Below are 10,471 nucleotides of genomic sequence, written 5' to 3' on the forward strand. Positions count from 1 at the left end.
TCCTCAGAGTTACTGATTAAATGAGTTTCCTTTTCTGTGGTTAATTGAATCCCTTCCAGCAGTTCCCATATTGTGCTGCTTTCTCTGTGGTATCAGTGTCCTTTTTTCTACCCAGTGTGAACAATCCTTTCAACTTGTGTCCACACAGATACGAATCCTGTTTTACATGTTGTGAATGTGTTTTCATTCTTTCTCATTCACCCACAGAGTGTGAGTATCACTGGTCAGGACAACATTTATTCTTCGTCTCTCGTTAGTTGCTGTCTGGCTACACCACAAACCCGGGCGCGATACCAGCCTCGTGTGTCTGTCCGTGGGCAGTATGCACATGTTTGCGTTTTTGCGTTTGCGTTTTTATTTCTCCCTCTGACCAAAGATGTGCCAGTTACAGGGATTAACAATGGGAAATGCAGGCTTATGGGATAGGAAATACCGTGGGGTCTGGTGGGATGCGCTTCGGCTGTACCGTGTGGACTGGAAGGGCCGATTGGACTGCTTCCCCACACGGTGGAGATTCTTGAATTAAGGGTCATCTCATGTTTTTTCTGGTCCTGGAGTCTCTCGTAGGAAGGACTGGGTGAAGATGGTTGAATCCCCTGCATAAAGGACATGAATGAATGGGATTGCAGGAAAGTAAAGTTATTATCTCTGTTTTTGCGGTCAGGCTTGCATTTCAGGTTTTATTCGTCGAACTGAAACATCACCCTTTCGGTGTTCCAGTCGCCAAGGACGAATAGTTTAAAATATCAGCCCAACACCACCTTCTCCAGGTTGAAGTCTTGACTGTGTGGAAGAAACTGATACTGAGCTGATGCGAGCAAATGCAGCTGCCACCGCCAGTGTCGGAAACACAGATCCAAATAGCAAAATCATCTTTTAAACCCACCACTGCAAAGTTCACGGCTCAACACGCTCCAGTTGTGCCACCCAGCAGTCGTAGAAAGATGTACTGTAGATCGCTATGATAGTATGAACGGGGACAATCATTCCCTTGATAAGGAGCACACTCAACTGAGGAATTTCTTGCGCCTCTATACCATCATAGAAGGACCGCGCGCTCACCTATTGCATCACTGGAGACAGAGAGCAACTCCGCACACTCATTTCATCCCCATTTCCAGTTGGATCTGGGCGGCTGTGCCGATGTTAAGCTAAAATGTGATTGAAGCATACATTTCAACAGTATCCTGTACTGACTCCCGAGTCTTTGATGCTTATCGAAATCTATCAATCTCCGTTTTCAACATTCTCATTCAAGGGATCTCCACAGCTTCTGAGGACATCAAACTGAAAGATTCCGCTCATTTTCAGTTCCCACATGTCTGTTACTGTTCGCTGAGTACAGATATTGTACACTTGCTGTTCTTCCGAACATTTCCTCTGCTAGTATACTTATTGCTGCTTGCAAGCATCCTGTTCTGTGGTTACTGTGATCGTGGTTGTCGGTATTTTGCATTGTGACCACAGCAACCTCGATTTGAAACCAAATCACGACTCTAAGTGTTCTCTCCGTTGTCCTTTTTGTGACACATGCTCAGAAATTAATTGTTTTACCTTCAAATTCCGCTCTTTCACATCTCTGCGTTTCATATATCAGGATTCAAACACAGCCGTTGTCGGAGATTTCTCTCCTTCCCATGATCATTAAACCACCTTTCCGTCATCCCCCCATTTCTCTGTGGCAATGCACGATCTATCACTCTCTTTCACATTCATACTGTTCTGTCTGTGCTGCTGCTGCGGTTACTGTTGTTGGGTGAACGTGCCACAACTCCACCATCGGGACCTTTAAAGAAGTCGATCCATTTGGATAACACGGTTGTGAAATCAATCCCCATGAGCAGCTTTTACTGACATAGGACAGAGACAACTGGAGCGTCAGGCTCATGGAAAAGACCAAGGGCAGTTTGGGTGAAAAGACATTTTATTGGAAAAGATCAGCTTTTGTGGCTTTCTGTGTTGGTCTTGTGGTAATTTCATAGGACTGATAATCCAGAGACCGAGGTAACAGTCAGGGTAATCGGGCTTGAATCCCACCATGCCATGATCGTCAAATTTGGATTCAATAAATATCTGCAAGGAAGAATCTAATGACGACTATAGATCCATTGACAATTGTTGAAAAAAAAAATCATCTTCATTGATGTCATTTCGGGATGGAATTTGCTATCTTTCCTTGGTCTAGGCTGCATGTGACTTCAGACTCATAGCAATATGGTTGAGTCTTAACTGCCTTCTGGGCAATTTGGAATGGGTAATAAATTCGGCCGAGCCAGAATCGCCGTCATACTAATGCAGAATTTTTAAAACGATGCTCATTAGGCTCAAGCAAGAGTGTTGTGTGCAGTTTTGCAAGTCACATTATAGCAGGGATGTGATCACACTGAGAAAATTGCAGGAGATACTTAATGGGATATTGTTTGGGCTGAAGAGTTTCAGTTAGGAAGAAAGACAGGACAGAGTGGAATGTTTGTCGCGGTGCAAAGGAGATGTAGACAAGACATAATTGAGTTAGGGCATGGACAGGGTTTACTGAACGAGTTTGCCATTGATGGAGGGATCGATCAGCAGGGACCAGAGATTTAAGGAGAAGGGTAGAATGGTTTGAGAAGATGTGTGGAAAATCTTTATCAGCCAGCGGGGGGGTTGGAATTTGAAACAGGCTGTCTGCATTGTTCAGAGCGGCAGAAACCCTTATAACCTGAACAAATACTCATATGTGAACTTGTGATGCGAAAACATATTAAGCTGTAGGAGAAGCATTTTGAAATGGGATTCAGATCATTAAGCAGTTGTTTTTGACAAGTGTGGCCACAGTTGGTTGAAGGGCCTCCTTTGACACTCTTGTCCTCGGTCGTATAGTGGCTAGTGTCCCCGCCTTTCACAGGGTTGAATTCTCCACTGGGGAGAGTGTTAATATTTTAAAACTGTCGCCCCGTTCCCAAGTGCGGGTATTGATACCTCTCCTTCCATTCTCGATGGGGCATGTCACAGGAAGGACAGTGCTGCCTGAATCAAGGTGGGGAAGGACTGCAACTCTCAGGGAGGCAGAGTGTCAGTGTAAGTGCAAACACGTGACCTCTGCAAATTGCACCTTGTTACTGTGTTGGAAGGAAAACCTTTGACAGACTTGCTCCGGATTGAAGTGCTTCTTGGAAGCAGGAAGTTGAGGAAGAAACAGCGTAGAAGCATTCAAATATGAGTGCTGAAACATTTCCCGCAGCACGAATCAGAACGTAAAGCACAGAGTAGTATTTCGATATATTGAATTTGGATTGATTTACTTTGGTGAGGCTGAGTTACTCGGGTATAAACCCATTAAAAATGATACAGGTTTTGCTCACGATGATGGAATCTTGGCTCAGTAATTCGCACTGCTGTTCGGTCTGAGGGTTATGTTGATTGTCCAAGTTAAATTGCCCTCTCGTGTCCAGGGAGTGAATTTAGTAAATGTAATTAATTAGGCACGGGTAACGCAGGGACAAGGTCAGAATTCACAGGACGCCAGGTTATATTCCAACAGGTTTATTTGACATCATAAGGGGGAGGGTTGCCCCTTGCTAGGTTTGGGTGAGATGCTCTTCAGAGAGTCGAAACCGGCTCGATTGGCTGAAATGCTCTTTTTGCCCTCTCGGATTCTGTGATTCTATCAGAATTGATAATGCCGGTGTTTACTGGGGTATAAATCCATTAGAGACGACGCTGACGGGGTTTATTGAGGATGAGATATTATTTACTTGTTATCTTCGAAAATTTAGAACAGTTATCCCTGAACCAAGAAAGACTTAATTGGGGTTTATCATGTTATGAAATGTTTGGACAGAGTAAATAGGTGGGAAATTCTCTCTTTTAAGTAAGTAAGCATCTAGACGTCCGGCATTCAAAACCTTAGATAAAACCTTTGAACAACTTAGAAGTGAATCGCTGTCACTCCGAGAATCTGTTGTACAAAATATTTGGAAGGCACATTTGCTAGCATACAAGGAATAAATTTCACAAGGAGAGAGAAGACAGCGTGTGGCTAGGTAAAGGTGTAGGGCTGGGGTGTAGTCGGTCGGATATTGCGGGGAAACAATGTCTAAGTTGTTTGAATTTAAGTGGAAAGAAATTTCGTGAACGTGTGCAGATGAATATGATTCTATTCCAAAAACTCTGGATTTTGAAAGATTTGGCATAATAATGTACCTGAAGCATTGTAAATGGAACTGAGTGGGTTTTTTCTTATTGTGAAAGGATGATATTACATAATGAATAGGAAGTGACCAGTTGCTTGGAGAGCGACTTCCTGCTTTAATCATGCTTTAATGATGTGAGGACAAACACCATGATGTTTGGTCCATTTAATATTCAATGAAATCTGCCAAAGCAACGTGCAACAAAACTGTTGGGTTTTCCTTTGCACTTTAACCCTCTGATTTTCTAAGCAATATTTACCTTAAGCTGAAATAAAGTCGGAGCAAGTTTGAATAGAACATTAATCGTTCCAATGAGATAAATCTAATTCACTTCTGATTATTACAATGAACATTGTGAGGTTGCAGCAAAATTAATATGAAACGTACAAACAGCATTTCTCGTGATTTAATCCAAATCAGGTCCAGCCACATGAGAAAGGCCATTGAACCACAACATTGTCTTTACTTCTCTCTCCATGGCTGCTTCTTCACGTGAGAGAGAAAGTTACTGAAGAAATTATGAGACAAATGTCTGTGTGAATATGACGGAAAATTCTTGTCCTCTGTTTCATTCTGACACAGTTCTGACTCAGAATGTAGCAATGACAGCTATTCATTCTGATGAGCATGGCTATTTATTGCAATTTGCTGTTATTTTAATTCCAGTGAAAGCAGAAACACAATGGTGTGGATTCGATTCCGTTCTGTAAATTTCTCATCCAGGACTTTCGCGTCATGTAACTGTGATGAGGTCACATGTCACCCATCCACAAAATGTGCAGAGGAGGCCGAGAGATTATGGTGTTGGGTTATTATACCGATGTGCTCCACATTCACGGGTTCGAGTCACACTCTGGTTGCTAACTCCACACACCGCTGCTGCAGTTTTTTTTTGCACCTCACACCTCTGGTATACACTGGATCGAGAGTATTTTTCTTGTCCTTCACTGCATGGGAGATTCACGAATAATCAACACGACACTAAAGTCGAAAGGAAGAGTGAGAGCAGTCATTCTATTCAATTGTAGATTAAATTGGTGTAATGAGAAGGAACGCATTTTTCTTCCACGCCACCCCCCATCTCAACCCCCACATTTCATTTTGCCCTTCTATGAATTTACATCAAAAAAGAGAAACAAATAACAATAGATCGGGAACAAAAGTTTATCCAGTGGGTTTGTAAATGAGTATTTTAACCTAACACTTCACACAATGATCTGATCAGTATTTCAAGCAGTCACTTGCAATTGGAACCGCAAAAAAACTTCTCTAATGAAACGAACCTTACATTATTTCAAAAACGCCTGCTGTGTGTGAACGATCCATCATCCAGTGTGATTACTGACTTGACAACTGTATAAGGTCTACCAACTTGCTTCAGCAATCACATCTTCTGTCCACAGCCACCTGCGCTGTGGCGCATGTCATTTGTTGCCCACAGGTCAGAGTACATTTTTTCTTCCTGCGTTTATGAGCCTTGTTGCTGCTCTGTCTGATCTGTTTAATAAAACTTTTTCTATCACTTCATCCCATCCGCTCACATTGCGGAACTTATAAATAAAATAAGGCGTTCGACCAAATTTGGAAGTATGCCATTCAGCCTATGGAGTCTGCCCCACCATTCAACGAACTCATGGTTGATCTAATAATCTTCAACTACTTTCTGCTCACTTACCTCGACAATGTTTCAACATCATTCTGATTAAATATCTGGAACAGTTTGAAAATACCCAACAACACAGTCTCAACAGCGGTTGCTGAAAATGCCACAGATTCCTTGGCCCCTGGGCAAAGAAATTACTCCTCATTTCTGAATTAAATGGGCAATATCTAAATCTGAGTTCATGTCGTCTGGTGCTCTCTTCAGAGCATAGGGAAACCACCTGCCTGTATCGACCCTGTCAAGATCCTACGAATATTGAATGTTTATAATTGTTATGATCTGATTATATCTCCCCTCCATCTCTTGTGTTTCAATCCGAGCCTAAACAATCATTCCATGAAGCTCCATGTTATTTTTTAGATTAGATTACTTACAGTGTGGACACAAGTCCACACCGACCCGCTAAAGCGTAACCCACCCATACCCCGACATGCACCCTTTTTTTTATAACCTAACACCACGGACAATTTAGCATGGTCAATTCACCTGACCCGCACATCTTTGGACTGTGGGAGGAAACCCACGCAGACACAGGGAGAATGTGCAAACTCCACACAGTCAGTCGCCTGAGTCGGGAATTAAACCCAGGTCTCTGCCGCTGAGAGGCAGCAGTGCTAACCACTGTGCCACCGTGCCGCAGTGTTAGCAACACGTTTGAAAATCTCTGCTGTCCCTTACAGCGTCCTTACATATTATTAAGACAGGAAGAGAAATTTCAGCGAGGAATTGGGTTGAAATCACAGGCGCGGATGGGAATTGGAACTTGAAATCAGAAAGCGTTTGGAATCGGATTGATCCACAGAATGACCAAATACAGCAATGGCAACTCTGACAAATGAGAATCTAATCATATTCGATAGACATTCAATGACTTCATTGTAACTGAATTCCTCCGTGTAATCGTCCTGGGAGCTATTATTTAGGAGAAATAGAACTTGCACCGCCCATATAAAGAAGTTAACTCCAATAACATGCCCGTCGGTCGTTTTTGTTTGATTATTAACTCAACTCTTGTCTCCGTGAAGCCTACATCGTCCGCAACGCACAATTTAGATGTTTAATAGAACTCTCTCCATTTGCCTAGGTGGGTTCAGCTTCAATACCGCTGAAGGAACAGGACACCCTCCACGAAAATGCATTCACTTAACTGTCCATTTTTCAACACCTCAATATTTATTCCCTTAACTGCTAAGGCACAATTGCAGCAGACTGCACCGCCTAGAAGATTCACTGGAGTAAGTCATCCAGGTTTTGTTGACAGAACCTTCAAAGCTCAAAACTGTACTGACTATAAAGACAAGGTTGAAGATGAACTGAAACTTCACCATGTGCAAATTATCCTCCAAGGCACATACCAGCATGACTAGGAGAGGAATCAGTGGTAAATGAGTGGTGAAGCGGTCTTGATGGGCTACGATTTATACTTCAGCCCTCCCTCTTTTTTCTTCCAATTTTTAAAAATGTTGATTATTGCATTGACCAAACTTGTGCTCATTCCTTTAGCTGTTTCTTAAACTAGCTGTTGCTAAAGGTCGAATATCTTCGACAGTCTGTGGCAACAACAGAAAATATCCAAAAACCCTCACGAACAACTGCTCTCCCTGTACAACAATCTTCAGAGATCTGTGAATGTCCACTCCAAGATCTCTTTGTTACTGTGCACCAATCAGAATCGTCACTGTTATTGTTACAACTCCCCAAATTCATTACCACTTATTCGTCTGGATTCAATTCCATTCGCCATTTTTCCTTCCAACTTGATTCATACATCGCTGCGGTCCCTGACATTATTCATCATAGGCAACTACACGACCAATTGTTGTATCATCTGTAAACTTCTAAATCATGACTCCTACAACGAAGTTTGAATTAATGATCTACATCAGGAAACAGTGGCACTTCACTGGAACCAGGCATCCAAACATGGTTCATGGCTGCCATGTTCCAGTCTCCAAGGGTTGCGAGCCCAAATATCGCCATTATATTTGCAGATAACACGAAGATTGGTGGAGTAGCCAGAAAGTATAGGGGACTGTCAAAGAATGAAGGGGAATATAGATAGACAGAAGAGTTGAGCGTACAAGTGTCAGATGGAGTTCAATCCAAGCAAATGTGAGGTGATGCATTTTGGAAGTCTAATTCTAGAGCCAACTGTACTGTAAACGGAAGAGCTGTGCGTAAAGTTGATATTTAGTGAGATTTGGGAACTCAGATCCTTTGTACCCTGAAGGTGGCTGCACAGATGGATCTTGTGGTCAAGAAGACATATGGCATGTTTGCCTTCACCGGACGGGGCATTGAATATAAGAGCTGGCAGGTCATGTTACAATTGCACAAGATTTTGGTTCAGCCGCGTTTAGAATATTCTGTACAGTTCTGGTCGCCACATTACCAACAGGATGTGGACGTTTAGAAGAGAATGCAGAGAAGGTTTACGAGGGTGTTGCCTGGTATGGAAGATGGTAGCTCTGTAGAGAGGTTTAGTAGGTTACTATTATATTCATTAGGAAAAAACGTGATTGAGGGGTCCTGATTGAGGTCTACGAAATCATGAAGGGTACAGACAGGATGGATTGAGTTAAGCTTTTTCCCAAGGTGAGAGATTCAATAATGAGAGGTCACGCATTCAAGGAGAGTGGTGAAACGTTTAGGGAAGATATACACGGAAAGTATTTCACACAAAGGATGGTAGGTGCTGGAATGCGTTGCCAGCAGAGGTAGTAGAGGCTGACAGGGTACATTCATTTAAAGTGCGTTGGGACAGATGTATGAGTAAGTGAGGAGCAGAGTGATACAGATGCTTAGAAATTGGGCGACAGGTTTAGACATTTGATTTGGATCGGCTTGGGCTTGGCGGTCCAAAGGGCCAGTTCCTGGGCTGCAAATTTTCTGTGTGCTTTGTTCTTCTTTGTTCACTACACTACCAACTCCATGCTACATTGCTCCATCTCAGAGAATGACATTCTCAATTCCGATTATCACAGAGGGAATGAGAATATGACATGTGGCTTTGTCGGAATTTAAGTGATGTACGCTGGATTGGAGTGTTTAGTGGGAGCAAGAGGCCAATGTGGAGACAATGTGATCAAAAACAGCTCTTCGAGTAAAAGTAACAAACGACGCATTGTTAAGGAAAATTTCAGAGAATGCATCCAATTCATCAAGCTCTCATGACCCAAAGCATGCTTCCACTGAGTCAATCTGCAGTGCGGGTTAATGCTGCTGTTGTATCTTAACAATCTAATAAACGGACACAAATATGCCCTTCCTCCCGCCTTTGACCAGAAGCACTCCCAGCTTTGGCATTTCATGCGCCTCTGTGCCGTCATGGAATAACCACGTGCTCACCTTCAAACCAGTCAATCCATTTTAATACCACGGTCGTGAGATTAATTCTCGTGTAGCAGCTTTTACTGATATGGATTGGAGATTGTTGCAATATCAAGCTCAGGAAAAGGAAACAGGGCAGCACTGAGGAAAAGAAACTTTATTCGAAAAGACATATTTCTGTGGATTTCTACATCATTTATTTCACTTGCTCATTCGGCTCTATCTAAACTATTGTGTGCAGTTTTGCAATTCACATTATAGCAGGGATGTGATATCACTGGAAATGATGTTGGAGAGATTTCCCAGGATATTGTCTGAGAAGAATAGTTTCAGTTATGAAGAGCGATTGGATAGATTGGAGTTGTTTATCTAAGAGCAGAAGAGATTGAGAGTACACATGATTGAGATGTGCAAAATAATCAGGGATATGGATGGCATAGACTGAAAAAACGTTTCTCTTAGATGGTGAGATCAATCACGGGGGGGTTTAGGGGTGGGGGGCGGGGGAGCGTGGCATGGATTTATGGACAGAGGAGAAAAGATTTGAGTGAATGCACAGACAAATAGTTTGAAAAAATGGAGTGCCAGGCCTCTAGGAATTCTTTGGCATGCCTTTGCCTTTGGATAGATGCGTTGTCTCACTCGAAATGGTATTTTATTATCCGTGTGTAGGGCTATAAGGGAGATAGTGTCGTGTCTTTTTGTGGCTAGCTGGTGTTCGTGTATTCTGGTGACTAACTTTCTTCCTGTTTGTCCTACGTAGTGTTTGTGGAAGTCTTTGCTTGAAATTTTGTAGATGACTTTGGTTTTGCCCATGGGTTGTATTGGGTCTTTTAAGCTGATTAGTTTTTTTTTGTTTGAGTGTTGTAGGGTTTGTGTGCAACTAGGATTCCGAGGGGTCTTAGTCGTCTGGTTGTCATTTCTGTAACTTTGATGTTTGGCAAGGTGGTTAGGGTTTCTGGCTCTGTTTGGTCCGCTTGTTGTGTTTTTTTCTTGAGGAAGCTGTGCACTGTATTATTTTAGTATCCGTTCTTCTTGAATACGTTGTACAGGTGGTTCTCCTCTGTTTTCCGAAGTTCGTCGGTGCTGCTGTGTGTGGTGGCTCGTTGTAATACTGTTCTGATACAGCTTCGCTTGTGTGTGTTGTGATGGTTGCTGGTGTAGTTAAGTATTTGGTCAGTATTTGTCGGTTTTCTGTACACGCAGGTTTGCAGTTCTCAGTTGTCCTTTATTTTGGCTGTGACGTCCAGAAATGCGAGTTTGTTGTTGGTTTCTTCCTACTTGGTGAACTTTATGCCTGTGA

This window comes from Chiloscyllium punctatum, chromosome 18 (genome assembly GCF_047496795.1).
Source record: "Chiloscyllium punctatum isolate Juve2018m chromosome 18, sChiPun1.3, whole genome shotgun sequence".
NCBI classification, from domain to species: domain Eukaryota; kingdom Metazoa; phylum Chordata; class Chondrichthyes; order Orectolobiformes; family Hemiscylliidae; genus Chiloscyllium; species Chiloscyllium punctatum.